Source organism: Budorcas taxicolor, chromosome 7, assembly GCF_023091745.1.
Source record: "Budorcas taxicolor isolate Tak-1 chromosome 7, Takin1.1, whole genome shotgun sequence".
NCBI classification, from domain to species: Eukaryota; Metazoa; Chordata; class Mammalia; order Artiodactyla; family Bovidae; genus Budorcas; species Budorcas taxicolor.
The window spans coordinates 92437185-92455660 of record NC_068916.1 but is presented as its reverse complement, the minus strand read 5'-3'; the positions used below and the strand labels follow the sequence as shown (position 1 = coordinate 92455660).

The 18476-nt window shown below is 39.0% G+C and overlaps 1 protein-coding gene across 3 annotated transcripts in view; it reads left to right on the top strand.

Annotated features, from left to right (window-relative positions):
• The window catches only part of FAM172A (family with sequence similarity 172 member A), a 407588-nt gene that overhangs the window by 355792 nt on the left and 33320 nt on the right, over window positions 1–18476 (top strand). The gene's annotated exons all lie outside the window — the stretch shown is intronic.

Genomic DNA, 18476 nt, shown 5'->3' with positions numbered 1-18476 from the left:
TTTGCCCAGGCTAGTCCCTGATTTATGTCATGACCTCACAAAAGCCTCTCGTGCCCGCCTGGCCACAAAGCTTGATTATTTTGTAATTCGATCTTAGTGGGGATTCCAGCCGTGCTTCCCTGCTCGTGGGCAGCAGAATGTGGCAGCCTGCCTGCTCACTTGCCTGAGCTGCTATGATCAGATTATGCCTTCTCAGCGTTTCTTACACTGGCTGCCTGCATTGAAGTTCAGAGAAGCTTGAAGTCAGCCCACTTGAGTTTTACAGCCCTTAAGAGAAACAGAATAGGAGCTACTAGAGCGCTCATGGAATCTTGGCCTCACACGTGCCTACTGGTAAGAGAGTCAGAAAGTCACTCCACACTGATTATCCCTTGACTGTTGATAAAATTTTCATTTCATCGTGCAATTTCCAGAAACCATGTCTCCAACTTTAATGTTATTTTTAGGGCTGTCATTGGGGTTTTAACTTTCAGCATTTAGACATTCCCACAACATGTGAAGGATCTTCATAAAAGATAGGAAACTTCGGCCTTTTTTTTGGGGGGGGGGGGTGGGGGGCTCTTTGTTGCTAATAACATACCATTACAGGGCATCATAATTAGCAAAGCACTCTTCTCTCTGTGTTATTCTTTATGCCAAGTATTTACAGGATGATGATATTTGTCAACGTCTTTATAGATAACATGACTGCATCCTGTTTAGGTTATGGAGGAGAACAGAGTGTCCAACCTGGCCCTGTGACATGACATGGAAAATTCAGAACCCATACTGCTTCCACTTCCTTCATCCAAAATGTTAATTGGGCACCAAGAATGTGTAGGCCCACCGTGACGCACCGGAGATACAGTGCTGAGCTGCATACAACAGCCCCTGCCCTCCTGAGTTGACAATTTCCAATTTGAAATTAAAGCTCTTACATAGTACATGCATTTAGAAGCTTTGAAAAAAATCATATATAGTAGTTCCAAATTTTGTAAAATATGAGCCAGAGAGACTCAGTGTTGGAATGGACCTCAGAGAGAATCTCATGGAGCCTCCTTCCTCATTCAGTGCAAAAATCCCCTCCGTGGGGTTTGTGCATAGGAGTGAACAAAATACGCAATTCCTGTTTCATTGTTCAGAAATAAAGAGATCGTGATTGTGGGTTAAGATATAATCTACACTCCAACCAAAGCTCGATTAAAACAGTTTTGTTTTCTGACATTACCATTCATACGTTCGGCAGACCAGCAAGAAAGCTAGGAAAATGAAGCATAAACAATGTGGTGCCAGTTTGCTTTAAAATCCCTAATATATGTTTTGTAAACAAAGCTTATAAAACTTAGTACTCTACTAATTAAATAACAAGAAAGATTTTATGAATACATGAAAAGCCAGAATTTAAAATGCCTTCAGGGGAACAGGTGCTGTAATGACATCACTGTGGGTCACATAGCCACCCCCCCCAACCCTTGATACTTACATTTGGTCATAATGGAAAGAAATTGATTCCAAATGTGTTTTCTTGACCTCCTTCTCCATTCATGTTAGTGCCTAACCTTAAATGATGTTTCTACAATCTCGGTTGTATTTACAGTAATTATATGCATAATGTAGCATATTATTGTCCGGACTTCCTGTTTAATCAGTACAGAGCTTCTTACAAGTGCAGCTGAAAAGGGCAAACAAAATTAAAGCTTTATATACCAAAACAAGTTTGATTTGCTAAGCTCCCAGCATTCCAAAGTACACAAATTTGTTCCACTAAGTTTTCCGATGGCTTGCAGATGGGCAATGATTAATCAGAGAGCTAACTGTGAAGTAGTTTGCAATTAAACTGGAAAGCTCTGAAGCATGCTAATTGAATCAGAAAATTAGAGACACTGAACAGTAATTGGCTATTTCTCATGCAGCAGGTGCCAGGCCACTCATCTGTGGAACAAGGTATTTAAGGCACATTAGCACTAGTAAAAATACTTCTTGATATGGAACAGTTAGATTTTCTGCTCATTTTCACCATGGATGTCAAAACATACAGCTGTGCTATCTGGTACTTGCAATTCGTGTTTGAAAAATTCAAGTTAGGTAAACATATGGGAAAGAAGTGCTGGGCATCCTCTAAGTGCACAAGAAACATTTTAGAAGTGAAACCGAAAATGAGGGGCTGAGGCTGTTTTTTCCAGCTCAATCACTTTTGCTTTCTTATCATACAGATTTAGAAGTTGAAATTTTCTGTGTAGTGTTAGTTTAAAGCAACAACGGTATAAATCTAGCACTGCTGTGAGCTTAGTAGATACATAAAGCCGATTCATATCATGCCTCAGCATGAGTTTATCTCTTCTAATTAGTACCGCCATTTTATAGAGTGCGCGCATGCTATGAAAGTTTGTTTGCCATGCCAACAGGGACCAGGACGAGTAGTTTTTCTTTAGTGGGACGAACTGCCGTAGGATCGTGAACCCCTGTAACCTAACCAGTGGGTAACCAGGCCAGAAGGGGACTTAATAATTTCAACTGTAGATTTTTTTTAATAATAATTATTTTCAGATCATCAAGGGTGGGGCTTATGCTTCTGTTTCCCATTACTTTAATTAGAGTTCAGTATTGTTATAAGAAAGTGAAAGTACGAAAGAAAATTAAAATGTACTAAATTATACTGTGTTGGGAAGCAGAATATTACAATATTCGCATGCTAATCTTATTACTTAGCAGATGACTGCAGAAAATAGTGAGTTTGAACCAAGAGACATAAATTATACATTATAAATTGTAAACAGTGCATAGGGGATATGTTATAACTGTGTCTCATTTAAATTGAGGCAGGGAGTTTTTTCTGCACGAATAATGTTCCTTCATTAAGTTTTAAAGTCTCTTTTATAATGTTTTATTAAGAACATTTGGCAACATGTTACCAAAAAAAGGTTTTAAGTGGAACACACAGGTTTTCTAAAAGTATAGCACGCTACAGACATAACCTTTATGTCCCTAAGCTATAGATTTTTTTTTTAAGTTAAAGCAAAAGCTGCTGCTTTGGTAGGCCTCCTTCCCCACCCCCCATAAGCCATGTACATTTTGCATTCTTTAGTTTGGAAAGCAGTTCTGAAGCATTTACATGATCAATGTCTTTTGCTTGAGGGATAAAGTTTGCTCTTCCATGGACAAGTGAGAACATATTGATCATTTTATTCTATTTGCTATTTCTAAATTCAATATACCTCTTGAGTCGATAAGCGAGATCGAGAGCATATTCTTTTTTTGTGTGTGCCTGGTTGTAGCTTGTTCTCAAGATTCAAGATACATTTTTGATTAATCACGAATGCTCTGAGGTCATGGAGAGCAAATGTGTTTGTGGAGTGTCAGCTGATGCTGTCAGATAAATGTCTTAAGCTTAGCCAGGGTTCATGCCCCAGCTTTAGGCTGTGCCAAATGTCTCCCCTTGTTGAGGAAGATAACAGCTACACTAGAGGCGACTGAGCTGTTTGTTCACTGAAAGGGCTGACCTTGCCATATGGGGCTACAGTCAGGTGAAAGAAAGAGTGTAGTTGTTTTAATTGAAACTTTACAAATGTAAACTTTTCATTTGATTCAGATGATCTTGGTATCCACTAATTTACATTCTGGGCCTCATATCTAGTCTGATTCTAACTCCGTTTCTTCAGTGTTTCCGATCAGTCTCCCTGGGATGAAAAATTTCTCCAATATTGTTCTCATGTGTTCTGAGAGTATTTTGGCACCAGCAGTGGGTTATTAAAACACTGCAAAAGCATGAAAATGCTTATTAGGATAAAAGAGATCTATTTCTCTCTAGATATACATAGTAGAAATTCTTCTCTTCTTGCTTTGTAGGGTTGTTTATGGTTTGTTTTTGTGTTTTGTTTTGTTTTTGTTTTTACCAAATCGGCAAAATAAAAATATGGTCTGGGCAGAGAGGTCACTTGTGTTAATGACCCTTGTCCATGTACCCTCTTATCTTCAGAGGACTCATTTAATCACATTTACCCCCACTTACAGTAATTTGTCTTCCTTTACTAGACAGAGTCTATAAATAGGAATAATGACAAACCTAAACTAACACCTGGAGAATGCTTTGCTTTGTACCAAGGCTTTCTCTGTTTGAGACTAAAGGTGGTCTGATTCATCATATGGTGATGCATAAATAAATGAACTCTCTGTGGGCCGTTTGTGGGCATTTGCTGCAGAATGCCTTGCAAAAAAATAAATAAGTGCCTCTCTCCCATCTTATCCCAGTTTGTTCTTTTCTCTAAAGAAGCTGGTCTACTTTTCTTTCCTCTCAATAACTTCCTACTGCCATGGGTAACTCACCAGTGCTAATTAGACAAAATAATGCTGCTAAAAAAAAAAAGAAGAAGAAATAACACATCTGTCATGAACTCCCACCAGATCTTTTGGAAATGAGACATTTTAAATATTTTATGCTGAACACAAAATATCTTGAGGAAATAGTTTTCTATTCCGTATCCCAAAGCAAAACCATCAGTGTGCTGCTTAAAAACATTCCACTTTATTTAAAATTTCCTCACACTTGAAATGTAGGTCCTACTGGCTGCACAGAAATCCAGATTGTAAAGTAGGAAAAACTTAATGGAACTAGAATAAAATGAAAGATACAATTTTATTTTTGAAAACCTTGCCTTTATCCAGTGATAACTAGAAAAATGTTCCGTTTCAGTATCTAGAGACAACTGTGTTTCGTGTGTGTTTGTATAACTGAGTAAAATGAAGTTTGGTTTCCTTTGGTTTTTGCAATAGCTAAAATGACTGACAGACCATGTAGAAATGAAGGAGACTGAGATAACGTCCGTAGTCACACATTAAGCTTCTGGTAGCGCGATTACATAAGCGACTTCCTTTCACTTTTCACTTTCATGCATTGGAGAAGGAAATGGCAACCCACTCCAGTGTTCTTGCCTGGAGAATCCCAGGGACGGGGAGCCTGGTGGGCTGCCGTCTATGGGGTCGCACAGAGTCGGACACGACTGAAGCGACTTAGCAGCAGCAGCAGCAGAAGCAGCGTGATTACAACTGAAGCAACTTAGCACACACGCAGTGTGATTAAAAAAGGCAAATCTGAGTGTGATTTTCTATAGTTTTCTAAATTATTTAAAGATTAATAGTAGCTAATGCCCAACCTCATACTTGCAAATCATAGTTCACACGTAAATAAGGAGATTTTTTTTTTTACATTCTCTTTTCTTCACATTTAAGCACAGTTTAGTTCTGGACTAAATTTTGTAGTTATTAGTGTCTTTAAGTATTCCTTAGCCATCATCCTTTTTCTGTCTTCTTTCCTTTATTAATAAATGCTTTATATGTACTAGAACATCAGTGATGCAGGCCATATTTTTGTCACACCTTTTTCCAAAACTGCTGTGCAAATGTGGTTAACCCTTTAGTTCATATTGTTCTTAGGTCCATCACTTTAAAAATATTGAACACAGTCATGCCCAAGCCAGATCCTTAAAGAGATTTGGAACTGTTTTATTTTTCATATGTAAATATATTCATAATTTAGAACCAATAATTGATTATGAAGTAATAAAACACTTCCTAAAGAGCTGGAGATAATTCTCAGCCCAACTCAGACCCACAGGGAATGGTACACCGCTCATCAGCAAGACTCACTCGCCTCTTCCTCAAAGCCACTGTCTCCTTAGACAGTACTTAGTACTGTGCCTACACACTTACGCATCCTTTCCACTGAAGTAAAAAAGCCTTAGTGCATCTCTAACAGTTCTGCTTTTCTTCACACTGCCTTCTACCCTGAGCCTTTTCTAAGCTAGTTCTTTCCTTCCCATTTAAAGTTTAAATGATCATTTATTTTACTACCAATCAGTCTAAAAATAAAAGTCAGCTCATGAAAATGGTATTCTCCCTGAGCTTTGAGTCTCTTACTCAGTTTAACACCTTATTTGAAAAATTACTGGAAAATTCTGGAAAAAATAAGTTACAAATCCGTTTTTTTTCTACAAACCAAATTTTGCTTTTTTTTTAATAAGGTCTAAAGACTGATGGTATTTTCAGTTTCTAGTTATAGCTGTAATTCCCACTTTTTACTAATCAGATTTGGGGGATGGTTTTAATTATACATAAAGGTCTTTAAGGAGTTCAATCTTCAGCTTTTATTATTTGTCATTTAGAAGAAACTCTCAAGTAACACAGTAATTCTACTTTAGCTTACTTTATCAGCCAAAATTACTTTTTTACACTTGGATTTTTGTCTTTATTCTTACTTCACATAGCAAAAACTGAATGTTGGGCTTTTGTCTCTCTATTACAATTCTTATATTCCAAAAGCTAATAGTAAAATTGTTATTGACCATTATTTCCCAGTAACAATTGATATAACACTAATAATGACAGTATGAATTCATTTTGTTAGACTAATTTGGCTTCTTCAAGATTCTGGAGGATTTGAAATTACTAGTCCTATCAGAGAAAGTCTATGCAAAATGTCTTATTTTAAGGGTTTATAATGCTTCCCATACTAATGAGGAAAACAATTCATCATTTTCAAGTGTGTAATCAGTGTCAGTATTTTGTACATCACAGTGAAAGTCCTGAAACACTGGCATTCTGGATGTTCCTGTGAGGAGCAAAAAGAAAATTTCTTTCCTCTTGTAAAGCACTTTTTCAAGAATTCAAATAAGAAAAAAATATATAGTACAATTACTTTAAATAGCAGAGTCGTGAATGAAAGTAGTGTGGATCTTTTCAGCATTGTAAAGTACTCAATCACCGTTGCATTTTTTATATAAACAGAAGACTGGGTATAATTCTTGAGAAAATCTTGCCCTTTCTAAACTTATAATTTTTGCATATTTAGAAATGTACATGTTTATAATCTTCCATTATGCATTATACATAACTAAGTACAACAAATATGAAACTGTCTTTAAATTGTTTCTGCAGAAATATTCATTTTGTAGGAATTAAAACAGTCTGCTGGTTTATGGTTTGTTTTTTTTTTTAATGACACTGAGAGCATTTCTAAGTGGAACTCACAAGTCTTGATCGTGATAAGTATATTTCCTTCACCTTCAGAAAAAGGCTCCTTAAATTACTTCAGCCTTGAAAATCCATAGATTTACTCTCCACAGACCAAGGAAACAGAAAGGAACGGACAGAAGGCAAGTGATGCCAAAGCAGGTAGAACAAGGAGAAGATAAAGGCAAAGGCCAGACTGTTTGGGGACCTCTAAACCCAGAAACCACCCTTCTGTTTTGCTCTGAGGCCAGTGAGATGCCACTGGAGGACCTCAAATTACAGAGTGATGGTATCTGATCACAGAGAGAAGATAGACTGGTTGGGGAGCAAAAATGTAAGGAGCTGGCCACTTAGGAAGCTATTGCAGTAGCCTGGGCAGGAGATGACAGTGGCTTAAACGATAGCAGCGGTGGAGATAGGAAGGACCGACCAACATGTCTGAATCACTTAGATGTGGGAGGTGCCTGCAGGTGAAGGGACGAAGGGTGATTCTCCATTTCTGGCTTGAACATCTGGGTGAGGTCAGTTACTGAGATGGGGAAGTCTGGGAGACGAAGAGATTTGGGAATGATAATTGCAAGTAAAATGTTGACATTTGACCATACTCTATTTTTTAATCTTTAAACATTTATTGAAGAAGACATTCTGGAGATCAGAGATGGGTTACAGGGCAAAAAAGAAAAATAGCAAATGCATGACATTAAAGGTTTTCTTTCATCAGCATAGGAGACTTCTAACTATAAGTGAACTGGAAGCTATTCAGCTAGAAGGTGCGGATCTAACAGTGTTTGATGAATATTTAAAACTCACCACTGACTAACATTAACATTAGGGCTTCCCTGGTGGCTCAGAGGGTGAAGAGTCTGCCTGCAATGCGGGAGACCTGGGTTCGATCCCTGGGTTGGGAAGATCCCCTGGAGAAGGAAATGGCAACCCACTCCAGTACTTTTGCCTGGAAAATCCAATGGACAGAGAAGCCTGGTAGGCTACAGTCCATGGGGTTGCAAAGAATTGGACATGACTGAGGGACTTTCACTTCACTATTGACTAACATAGGCTATTCAGTTCAATTCATTTCAGTCACTCAGTCATGTCCGACTCTGCAACCCCATGGCCTGCAGCACACCAGGCCTCCCTGTCCATCACCAACTCCCGGAGTTTACTCAAACTTATGTCCATTGAGTCAGTGATGCCATCCAACCATCTCATCCTCTATCATCTCTTTCTCCTCCCACCTTCAATCTTTCCCAGCATCAGGGTCTTTTCAAAAGAGTCAGCTCTTCATATCAGGTGGCCAAAGTATTGGAGTTTCAGCTTCGACATCAGACCTTCCAATGAATATTCAGGACTGATTTCCTTTAGGATGGACTGGTTGGATCTCCTTGCAGTCCAAGGGACTCCTGAGGCTTCTCCAATACCACAGTTCAAAAGCATCAATTCTTCAGCACTCAGCTTTCTTTACAGTCTATAGGCTGTACCCATCCTCAAATTTAGCCGCTTCTCACTTGTGCAGATTTCATGCAAGTTGTTCACATCAGCTGTTTGCCACTGTGATGGAGACAGTTCTTCAGTAGCCCCAACATAACTATAAGCACATAACTTTAAAAGCAAGTTCTCATTCAAACTTACAGTTGCCAGGGGGGAAGATTGGTAGAAGGGATAGCTGGGGAATTGGGGATGGACATGTACAGACTGCTGTATTTGAAACAGATAACCAGCATGGACCTAATCTATAGCACATGGAACTCTGCTCGATGTTACATGGCAGCCTGGATGAGAGAGTATTTTAGGGGAGAATGGATACATGTATATGAATGGCTGAGTCCCATCACTGTTCACCTGAAACTGTCACAACATTCTTTGTTAATCGGTTATACCCTAATACAAAATAAAAAGTTCAAAAGTTTGTGATTACTAAAAATAGAGATATTTCAGAGATTAGAAAATAAAAAGCAAGTTCTCTTTCTCTGGATTTCTTTTTTAAAGAATTTCAATGACATTTTAGTAAGAATCCACAGCTTAATGTTACCTTACAAATTTAGGAATTCTGTTTTATGCAGTTTATTTTTTCCCCCAGTGGCTAGTAATACTTTGCCAAAAGAGTAACCCAGTCAAACTTGGGGGAAAAAAGAGTCTCTTATACCTTTTGTCACTTAAGTATGAAGAAAAGATGTTCCCAGATGCTACCTAATTCTTCCCACTTCCGTGATAGCAGTTTTACCATTTTAGTGTTGTGGTACAAATGTTTGAAAACCATATCCTTCGACTGTTGAGCATCATAACCTTTTTAAAAGGTAACATTTGTATGTTTGGTGTATTGTTCATGTACTTTGGCAGACTGGTTTGTTTTTATTTTCATTTTTTATGTGGTGGGGAATATAGCAGTAATAAGGAAAACCTAATTGGGAAGGGACAGATTTGGTATTTTACTTCACACATACAAAGTGTTTACATAAAAAGGTTGTGATCACCATTTGCACCAGCATGGGTGGACCTAGAGACTGTCCTATCGAGTGAAATCAGACAGAGAAAGACAAGCGTCCCATGGTATTACTTACATGTAGAATCTTAAAAAAAATGGCACAAATGAACTTATATCCAAAGCAGAAAGAGTCATGGATGGAGAAAACATGGTTATGGGGGAAAAGGGGAGGGGAGGGAGAAATTGGGAGATTTGGATTGACATAGCACTATGTATAAAATGAAAAACTAACCAGGACCTACTATATAGCAGAGGGAACTCTGCTCAATATTGTAATGGCCTATATGGGAAAAGAATTTTAAAAAGTGGATATATGTATAACTGATCATTTTGCTGTATAGCCAAAACTAACACACCGCTATAAATAAACTATACTTCAATAAAATAATTTTTAAAACATCAGCTTAATTTAGATACTTAAATATTTAGAGAATATGTAAATATCTTATTTAGAGAATACCAGTGTTATCCAAAGTCATTTACTCAAACATTGCAAACATTTTTATGTAATTATCAGCTTGTTTTTGTGAACATCAAATTACAGGCCTATCCAGTTTCCCCCATGGCAGATTGACAGACCTGGTAGATGGAGTAGATGCGTTGTATACTGATGCTAGTGAAGCTATCCATTGTCTCATTCATGGCCTGGTCATCTACAATAAGGAGGAAACACGATGAATGATGAGATTAAGAGAGAAGACTTTGATAAGAAGCGGGCCTTACCAAGTGTGATGATAGAGGAGAACAAAATACAGAGTGAAGTGAAGTTGGGAAATAGCCCCAGGTGTATAGACTTAGGTCCCCTGTTCCTAAAACTCAAAAAAAGAAAAAAAAAAAAAAACACAGTTAAATAACATCTTACATGTATTGAATTAAATGGATTCAAACTTTCATTTTCTTCTGTCTAGCTGTCTGTTGGTATTTGGGGAAGTTCTTGATTTTCTCCCCACCATGTTGCTTTTTAAAAGCCCTGTCAACCAAAATCCTATTCCCATTCCTTTGTTATCCTTATACAATGGGAACAGGCATCTGCTCTGCTTTTGAAGATTCTAGTCCTTTATGCCCTACAAAGAAAATACCATTGACTCAACATAGTCTTAATATTTCTATATCATTTTTCAAAGTAAGTTAACTTTATCTTATTAAAAAAAGAACAATCCCCCCAAAATTAAACTTAGTTGTAAAAAAAAAAACTAATATACAAAGAAATTAGTGTACAGTCATGAGTATCTAATGTAGTCTTTCTTTGTTCCTCCTTTATCATCTAAACTTTATCTCTTTGAGGTCATTGCATCTGGTCCCATCACTTCATGGCAAATAGATGGGGAAACAGTGGCTAACTTTATTTTTCTGAGCTCCAGAAACACTGCAGATGGTGATTGCAGCCATGAAATTAAAAGATGCTTACTCCTTCGAAGGAAAGTTATGACCAACCTATACAGCATATTAAAAAGCAGAGACATTACTTTGCCAACAAAGGTCCATCTAGTCAAGGCTATGGTTTTTCCAGTAGTCATGTATGGATATGAGAGTTGGACTGTAAAGAAAGCTGAGTGCCAAAGAATTGATGCTTTTGAACTGTGGTGTTGGAGAAGACTCTTGAGAGTCCCTTGGACTGCAAGGAGATCCAGCCAGTCAATCCTAAAGGAAATCAGTCCTGAATATTCATTGGAAGGACTGATGCTGAAGCTGAAACTCCAATACTTTGGCCACCTGATGCGAAGAGCTGACTCATTTGAAAAGACCCTGATGCTGGGGAAAATTGAGGGCAGGAGAAGAAGGGGACGACAGAGGATGAGATGGTTGGATGGCATCACCGACTCGATGGACATGAGTTTGGGTGGACTCTGAGAGTTAGTAATGGACAGGCAGGCCTGGCATGCTGCGGTTCATGGTGTCACAAAGAGTTGGACACGACTGAGTGACTGAACTGAACTGAACTGAGGTCATAAAAAGTGACATTTGAGTCTGTCATAGCTCAGTTCAGTTCAGTTGCTCAGTCGTGTCCAACTCTTTGCAACTCCATGGACTGCAGCACACCAGGCTTCCCTGTCCATTATCAATTCCCAGAGCTTACTCAAACTCATGTCCATTGAGTCAGTGATGCCATCCAGCCATCTCATCCTCTGTTGTCCCCTTCTCCTCCTGCCTTCAATCTTTCCCAGCATCAGGGTCTTTTCCAATAAGTCAGTTCTTGGCAGGTGGCCAAAGTATTGAAGTTTCAGCTTCAACATCAGTCCTTCCAGTGAATATTCAGGACTGATTTCCTTTAGGATGGACTGGTTGGATCTCCTTGCAGTCCAAGGGACTCTCAAGAGTCTTCTGGATACCATGATCTTAGTTTTTTGAATGTTGAGTTTTAAGCCAGCCTTTTCACTTTCCTCTTTCAGTTTCATCAAGAGGCTCTTTAGTTCCTCTTTGCTTTCTGCCATAAGTGTGGTATCATCTGCATATCTGAGGTTACTGATATTTCTTCTGGCAGTCTTAATTCCAGTTTGTGCTTCATCCAGCCCAGCATTTCGCATGATGTACTTGCATTTAAGTTAAATAAGCAGGGTGACAATATATAGTCTTGACACAATCCTTTTCCCAATTTGGAACCAGTCCGTTGTTCCATGACACTGTCATATCTTGTCATTGTGAAACTCAGCTCTGTGTGCAAGTGTTTCATGAGTTTACTATAAATTGACTCAATAAGTCAATGAATACCAATAACTGAATTATGGCTTTACTTTCAGAAATGTGTTGTTAAGAGTCCTAAGTTGTTAGCATCTCTCAAGAATATTTTTTTTTCTTTTTTGGTACCCTTTTACCAGCCTTTCCCTCTCTCCCCCACCATCCCCCAGCCCCTGGCAACTCAGCGTTTGTTTTCTTTTTTGTTTTTAAGACTCAACATATAAGTGATACCTTGCAGTATTTGTCTTCCTCTGCCTGGTCTATTTCACACAGCATAATGTCGTCCAGGTTCATCCATGTTGTCACACATGACAGCGTTTCCTTCTCTTAAGGCTGAGCAGTATTTCATTGTGTGTGTATATCCGTGTTGATGGGCACCTAGGTGGTTCCTGTGCCTTGGCTATTGTGAGTAATGCTGCAGTGAACATTAAAGTAGAGATACCTCATCCGCACAGTGGTTTCCAGTTTTCCCAGCAGCATTACTGAAAAGATATTTCCCTTGTTGTATATTCTTCACTCCTTTGCCAAAAATTAATTGACTGTATATATACATGGGTTTATTTCTGGACTGTGTTGCACTGATCTATCTCTTTTTATGCCAGCGCTGTACTATTTTGATTATTATGTGTCCGTAATATATTTGAAGGGGCTTCCCAGACGGCGCTAGTGGTAATGCAGGTGATGTAAGAGACCGGAGTTTGATCCCTGGGTGTGGAACCTAGGAGGGCATGGCAGCCCACTCCAGTATTCCTGCCTAGAGAATCGCATGAACAGAGGAGCCTGGCGGGCTACAGTCCATAGAGTCACAAAGGGTTGGGCACGAGTGACGTGACTTAGCACGCACGTATATAGCATCATATCATATGAAAATAAGGACAGTTTTGCTTCTTCCTTTCCAGGTTGGAGATCTTTTGTTTCTTTTCTTTGCCCAATAGCTCTGAATGGGACTTCCAGTACTCTGTTGACTACAAGTGGCAAGAATGAAAACCCTTGTCTTGTTTCTGATCTTAGAAAAAAAAATTTTAACATTTCACCATTGAGTATGATGTTAGATGTGGGCTTGTCATATGTGTTTATTATGTTGGAATACATTCCATCTATACATAGTTTGTTGAGAGTTCTCAGAAGTATGCTGAATGACTTAACACTACCTGAGGCACTATAGGAGATTCTAGATATATAGAAATGGTAGGTATAATTCTTATCCATTACGAGCTTTCAGTTTAAGGAAAATTCTAACGTTTACTTCAAGAAGTACTGAACTGTCAGAAGGTAGGGAAATGAATAGGTTATCAAGAAGAGAGAGAGGGCGGAATAGCGCTTCAGCCTAAAGGGAGGAATACAGGAGAAGAGAGGAAAGGAAAGCAGTTGAAAGGGCTAAAAAACTAACATTGCAAAAGATAAAGAGAAACAAGTAATGTCAAAAACCTATTCACTGCCAGTTTTATAGATACAGCTCATGACCATGAACTGATATAACAATGGAATAACTCTTTATGTTGGGTGTTGTCTCAGAGCATGGATTGCGATATGAAGTTTACAGGCACATTTCTGGACTCTAAAAGGCTAAAAATTCAAACTTTCCTTTTATGAAACACAAATTATACCACATTTCTTGTATTTACAGCTCATGAACAAAGTTTATTTTAAAGATTTTTGGTCTATTGTCCATTGGCAATCCATGTACGTGGTTAGCAGCATTTACTGCTGGTCTGCTGTATCTAACCACCACACCATGACTGGAGCCTTAAGTTAAAACTCCTAAACTGACAGCTTTGAACCAAATTTGAAGAAAGTCAGGTATATGCATTGTTGAGTAGGAAGGTAAGCATTCCAGGAAACAGACGGAATATGGCAAGCACAGAACTGTAGAAGTGGTAACAAGGGAATAAAAATGAATTTTATTGATTTAGTTAGTACCTGTCATTTGTTAGAAGCTTACATAATCTTCTTTGGAATGGCCTATTAACACGGATTTAATGATAAATCTCCATTCCTCTATTAAATGAGCCAGAACAAGTAGTATTCAGTACATGTCCCTGTAAGATAGGCTATAGCAACGTGGTGATAGTTTTATGAATTTCTACAAGCTGACCTAAGCACCAAGGGGTTTGGGTTAGAGAAAAATACACTGTCTGCATATTTTTTCCTTTACAAGTTTCATAGTATGAAATGTGTATCCAGTTTTTCATGAACAAGCCTTTTTTTTAATCATCTTGACTGATTTATTTCTAATTATCAAAGCGGGCAATATGCCCTCCATATGTCATTCGTGTGAAATGACTGCGTGTACCCCGTATAAGATCTGGATGCAGAGGATCTATGAGTCTTACATTTATTCAAATGAAGACCGAAGTCTTTTAAGATACCCACCCAGGTATCTGGTGTAGTCTTCTATCAGGATTGTATCTCTGTTGCAGTTTGTATGACACTACCTGTTCGGAATAGGATAAAGACTCACTGGTGACTGTCAGCGCTGTTTTCAAACTAAATATTCATCTAGTCCTTTGTGGCTACCATTTTTATCATGCATTCAGAACAGCTTCCCTTTGCTGATCTGCCATTTTCCTGCAAATCGCTGTTTCCCTTGTATGATTTCTAGTGAGACAAGCTTAGACCTGGCTGCCTTTCTCTCAGTAATAGAGAAAAGAAATGTCTCTGGTGCCCATGCTGCAAAGAACGTTGATTCATGTGTAAATTCTCATTTGGCCTTTGTATGCTTGGCCTGTGGAGAGTACACAGGCAGATAAAGACTCTGCGGGTCAGGGCTCAGGACGGACAGGTTTCTCCCATGGCTACAGCTGTTGTCACAGATTATCAGACATGCTATGATCTCTTATCATTATTTATTTGCTTTTTTCCATGTAAAATAAATGCTAACACAGGAAATGCTTCTGTATACGATACCGTGTACCTGTCCCGGTTTTATTCTGTCGGCTCATGTTTTAACTACTGAGGAGTGCTTTCTGTTTTCTTGAAGTTTTAACTGGTATCTTTATGTTTCTGCCATCAGTGCTTCAGCTCCAGTGTATCTCTTTCACTTGATTCTACTAGCGTTGTCGTTTTTTCAAACTTGGTTGTTGTCCAGGTTTGTTGGGAACTGTAGATAATATCTCCATAACATACCCTATTAATCAAAGTAGATGTAAATTGCTGTGTGGGGTATGTATAGTGGCTTATAGACACTATGCAGAAATCAGATAGTTATACAAATCTATTTTATATAGCTGTTATCTGTGACTCAGTTGGTTTTTTTTTTTAAGTAAAATTGCTTAACATGCACTCATTATTGTCCACATTACTAAAAGAGATAAGCATGTCAAGATAAGATTCATGTCAATGTATGGCAAAACCAATACAGTATTGTAAAGTTAAAAATTAAAAAAAAGATAACAGGAAAAAAAAAGAGATGAGCAAATCTGAATTTATAAGGTAAATCTCTGTATATATACTGTCCATTAAGGTAAATCTCTATATATATATATACAGTCCATTAAGAAATGTATTAATAAATCCCACAATGATATAATGCTTTCAGTCTACTTTATTGTGAAGGTTTTATAATATGTGTCATAAGGGTATACCTGGCGTACCTATTTCTGCAACTTTTATTTATTTGTGTAATTCATATTATGTGTATATATTTTCACATTATGATCCATGTTACTTTTTTTAAAGCACGTTAGAAACCAAGAGAGTATAATACCTACCTTACTGGACTGATATTTATCAGAACGCTTGATTCATGAACCCTTCAGTAGGCTTTCCTCTTATTATAGTAAAATTAAGTGTTTTAAATAATACAGTTAGTATTTTAAAATCTTCCTTCATTTCTTTCAAAACGATTTCTTCGCTGGTGAAGACATTCTGTCCAGAAACAAATTTCTTTCACTTGGGCAAAAAGGTATGATTTCCCAGTGCAACTTTTGATATTGCAGTGGGAAAACAACCCATTGTTTGTTTTGTGTGTGTTTTTGTAGTTAAGCACAATTTATTGTCCCCAAAGCCTGAACTTTCCCTCCCCGTCCGCTTCCCCCTGCTGAAGCTCTGCTGTGGTCTGGCAGGAGGCAGCCCTGCTCTGTTGTCACGAATGCCCTTGGACCAGTGTTTCCCTAAACAGCCCATCGAACGGCCTCCTTGGCATGGAGCAGGAGGGGAACGGGTGTGTATATATTCAACCTACTACTTTTTTCCCCTGACCAATTAAAATCACTTTACTCATTTTCTCCTATTTTTTTTTTTCTTATCTCCTCTTGGCTGAAGTAATTCACTGAGTTTAGCCTAACTGGAAAACGAAAAACAAGAGGAAACTTCTAGATTTCTTTTTGGGGACAGGCACCACTAGCTCAGCTACCTTACATGCCTGCGTGCTAAGTTGCTTCAGTCATGTCCAACTCTTTGTGACCCCGTGGATGTAGCTCACCGACTCCTCTGTCCATGGGATTCTCCAGGCAAGAACACTGGAGTGGGTTGCCACGCCCTCTTCCAGGGCATCTTCCCGACCCAGGGATCGAACCCGGGTCTTCTGCATTACTGGCAGATTCTTTACTGCTAAGCCACCAGGGAAGCCCTCAGGTACCTTCCTCAGCCTTAAATAGTAACTGTGTCAAAAAGTTCCTATTTTGAGCCTGTGTAAACTGTTCAGTCCAGATAATCTAACCGTTCTATCACTTGATTGACTACGGTTGTCCATAGTATGGTTTCAACCAGGAGAGGGACTAGGGAAAGCCCAGCTGAGGAATACAGAGATTGGCTGACACAGTAGGAAGACAGCCGTGGGTGAGACTCGAAGGTGAAGTTGTCGAGAGCAGTCTTGCTTAATCCCGTCTCTCTACTCAGTGATGCACTGGGTGGCTGTTGGGGGCCGGGGGATGGAAACAGTGATTATATTGGAGATTTTCCTCTCAGTGTTCCTGTAACGCATGCAGAATTACGAGGACGTCACATGCTTTTGTTTGCACAGTTGTATAATTGATGTCTACTAAGGACATTAGTTGGGATTCCCAGATGGTGCCGTGGTAAGAAGCATCTGCTTGCCAATGCAGGAGACACAGGAGGCGCGGGTTCAATCCCTGGGTGGGGAAGATGTGCTGGAGGAGGAAATGACACCCCCCTCCAGTATTCTTGCCTGGAAAAATCCCATGGACAGAGGTGCCTGGTGAGCTACAGTGTATCGGGTCACAAAGAGTTGCAGATGTCTGAGCAGCCGAGCACTCATGCATTCAAGGACATTAGTTAGGTGTGTATAAATATATTTCATGTACATGGCATCCCGCATATAAATACAACACTTGAGTATAAGTATCAACAGTTGTGGCAATTTTCCTAAGAATATATCATATGCATCTGTGTTGAGAAAGGCATGCTATAATTATGACAATTAAAGACATTTAAAGGTAGCGAACAGATTTGTTTTTCTATATACTAATTTATTTACCCTGGTAGCTGAACTCAATACAGCATCTCCTTTTTAGTTTATCCATGAGGGGATATAGTGTGTTTCAATTTAAGCCCTTTTGTCTACAAGCAATAGAGACCCACTCAGCTCATTTGGATTGAATTTGTAGTTTGTCTCCTAAAGAAGATTTTTATAGGAAATGTCTAAGAACTGAACTCTATACTGACAATTTAGTTTAAGCTATTTAGACTTTATAATGTTGCTGTAATGTGAAATGAATCCAGCAAGTGTGACTGTGAGGGTAATCACTGTCTGTGATCGGAAAGTCATTGACAATTAATATTCCTGTGTGAAATAGCCACCCTTGCCCGTTGTCTCCCAGGAGACATTTTCCCTAGTCAAGTCTCATTTCTCTCCCTTAATTCTTCTGTTCACTATGTATTGACCAGCTTCTTCCTCTTACTTGGGGCTTCCCTGGTGGCTCAGTGGTAAATAATCCCCCTACCAACACAGGAGACCCAGGTTCGAGCCCTGGGTCAGGAAGATCCCCTGGAGAAGAAAATGGCAACCCACTCTTGTCTGGAGAGTCTCATGGACAAAGGCGCTTACTCTCCCCGCCCACTGAGAACCTTGGCAAATGCATGGTCTTTAGGTCTCTCTAGTTCTCACTCCAGCTGCAGTCCTCCAACAGTCTGTTTCTTCCATTTAAATTCTTCAGGAAAAAAAAAAAAATTTTTTTTTTCATCTCTTTGCTTCAGATTAGAGATGATGGTCCTTTGAGTTGGCTGCATCAGTGTCCATCCCTGGCCCAGCCAGGTGCAGACAGGAGGCACAGGGTCATGTGATAGAGAAGATGGCCCCTGCTGTCCCTGGAAACAGGTCTATAAGTAATGCAGTTTCACTAAAAGGGGTGGTTGATGAGCACATGTTATGATT